The following is a 2,990-nucleotide window of genomic DNA, read 5'->3' on the forward strand; positions in this document are numbered from 1 at the left end:
TGGCATGAACCTCTAACCTTTGACACCTTTCCTATGCAAACCATTGATTGGCTATGTTACCGCTTTTGCTCAGCCCCTCTTATAGCGTTGTTAGTTGCAGGTGAAGTTGAAGATTTCTCTATGGTGGACTGGATTTTGGCTGGGATATCACAATATCTCTTATATTATTAATGCATCTATATACTTGGTAAAGGGTGGAAGACTTGGCCTTTTGCCTCGTGTTTTGTTCCACTCTTGCCGCCCTAGTTTCCGTCATACCGGTGTTATGTTCCCGGATTTTGCGTTCCTTACGCGGTCGGGTGATTTATGGGACCCCCTTGACAGTTCGCTTTGAATAAAACTCCTCCAGCAAGGCCCAACCTTGGTTTTACCATTTGCCTCACCACCACCTACCCTTTCCCTTGGGTCGGCCAACCCGAGGGTCATCTTTATTTTAGCCCCCCCCCCCTGGGCCAGTGCTTGTCTAAGTGTTGGTCCGAACCGAGTAGACTGCGGGGCCACCTCGGGGCAACTCGAGGGCTGGTTTTACTCGTAGGATGTCTCATCCGGTGTTGCCCTGAGAACGAGATATGTGCAGCTCCTATCGGGATTGTCGGCGCATCGGGCGGCTTTGCTGGTCTTGTTTTACCATTGTCGAAATGTCTTGTAAACCGGGATTCCCAGTCTGATCGGGTCTTCCTGGGAGAAGGTCTATTCCTTCGTTGATCGCGAGAGCTTGTCATGGGCTAAGTTGGGACACCCCTGCAGGGTATAATCTTTCGAAAGCCGTGCCTGCGGTTATAGGCAGATGGGAATTTGTTAATGTCCAGTTGTAGATAACTTGACACCAGATCTGAATTAAAATGCATCAACCGCGTGTGTAGCCGTGATGGTCTCTTTTCGGCGAAGTCCGGGAAGTGAACACGGTTTCTGGGTTATGTTTGACGTAAGTAGGAGTTCAGGATCACTTCTTGATCATTGCTAGTTGACGACCGTTCCGCTTGCTCTCTTCTCGCTCTTATTTGCGTATGTTAGCCACCATATATGCTTAGTCGCTGCTGCAACCTCACCACTTTACCCCTTCCTTTCCCATTAAGCTTTGCTAGTCTTGATACCCATGGTAATGGGATTGCTGAGTCCTCGTGGCTCACAGATTGCTACAACAATAGTTGCATGTACAGGTTATGCGATGATCATGACGCGAGAGCGATGCTTGCTTGCATTGAGTTCTTCTTCTGCTTCTTCTTTGATCAGGGAATAGGTTCCAGGTCGGCAGCCTGGGCTAGCAGGGTGGATGTTGTTTGAGTTTCTGTTTGTGTTTCATCCGTAGTCGGATGATGCTCCTATGTATTGTGATGTTGTATTCGGGTGGCATTGTATGCCTCTTGTATGTATCCCCATCTATGATGTAATGTTGATGTAATGATATCCACCTTGCAAAAGCGTTTCAATATGCGGGTCTATCCTTGGTGGGACCTTCGAGTTCCTTTTGAATAGGGTCGCATATTGGGCGTGACACCAAAATACCATATGTCCCGTATATTTTTTTGTTGGAAAATTAGTACATTTGAATCACCAGCGGGCGGCGCTCAATCAAAGGACGAAAAATTCTACTAGTATGATTTTATTGTAATTTTACTTTTGGTGATCGTTCTGCGGCCAATTGTCTGTCTGTTATACCAGGCTTCTATTTTTTCCTTGATAATTACAGATGTAATATGTTCTTTGTGTTCAATCTGGCCGTCCCAAGTGCTCTAAGCCTTGTGTGGCCCCGTGCAGATCGAGTCTCCGTATAAAAAACCCTTCCTTTAGATGAGAGCTCTTTTCTGGAATGTTCGTGGTTTCGGTGCTAGGGGGCGTCGGGACCAGATTCATGACTTGGTGTGTGGTGAGCATATTGACATTCTAGGACTGGTCAAAACTTTTAAGGAATCCTTTTCCCCTTCTGAATTGTCTGCGCTGGCTGGGATGTGTAGATTTGACTGGCACTTTCTCCCTGCTTCGGGTCACTCTGGAGGTATCTTGATTGGCTCCAAGAGGGACATTTTTTATTTCATTGCTTTTGATCATGGCATCTTTTGGGAAAGCTGCGTAGTTCATCATCGCCAACTGAATACATTGTGGGAATTCATGGTGGTTTACGGGACCGCGGATCATTCGCTTGCTCCTCTTTTTTTGGATGAACTCTCGATCAAGGTTGAGGCCTGCAATATCTCTCTTCTAATTAGGGGAGACTTTAATCTATTACGCTCTCCGGCCGACAAGAACAATGCTAATTTCTCCTGGCCTCTCGCCAATGCTTTTGATGATTTCATTAGTAACTGCGCACTGCGTGAGCTTCCTAGGGTGGGGGCACGCTTCACCTGGTCTAATCATCAAGCCTCCCCTGTCCGGTCGGTGCTGGATAGGGTCTTTGTGTCTGTTCGATGGGATTCACTGTTCCCCCGCATGCTGCTTAAGGCCAGGCCTGTGGTTGGGTCTGACAATGTTCCCCTAGTCCTTGACGCGGGTATCCTTGCTCTCGCCTCGACCTCCCGCTTCCAATTTGATGCTTCTTGGCTTGAGGTAGAGGGCTTTTGTGATTTGCTGGGTTCTTAGATTTCTAGTTTTCTTTCTTCTCCTCATCTCTCCTTTGGTCCCCTAGATGATTGGCATAAACTATCCTATGAGCTTCGTAAATTCTTAAGGGGATGGTCTCAAAATAGGGCGGTTGAGGTTCGTAAAGACAAAGACTCCCTGGAATCTCAAATCCGGGATCTTGATCTTTCTGCTGATTCATCTGGTCTATCCACCTCTCAATGGGCCACTCGTTATGCCCTGGAAGATGCCTTGCTGATGCTTCACCATCAGTCGGAGATTTATTGGCGCCAACGTGGGGCCCTTAATTGGACCTTGAAGGGGGATGCGATGACGGCTTACTTCTTTGCAATCGCCAATGGCCGACGTCGCAGATGCTTCATTGACTCCCTGTTAATTGATGGTGTTAGAAACTCAGATCAATCCACCATTGT

The sequence above is a fragment of the Triticum aestivum genome, chromosome 2B (genome assembly GCF_018294505.1).
Source record: "Triticum aestivum cultivar Chinese Spring chromosome 2B, IWGSC CS RefSeq v2.1, whole genome shotgun sequence".
Taxonomy (NCBI): domain Eukaryota; kingdom Viridiplantae; phylum Streptophyta; class Magnoliopsida; order Poales; family Poaceae; genus Triticum; species Triticum aestivum.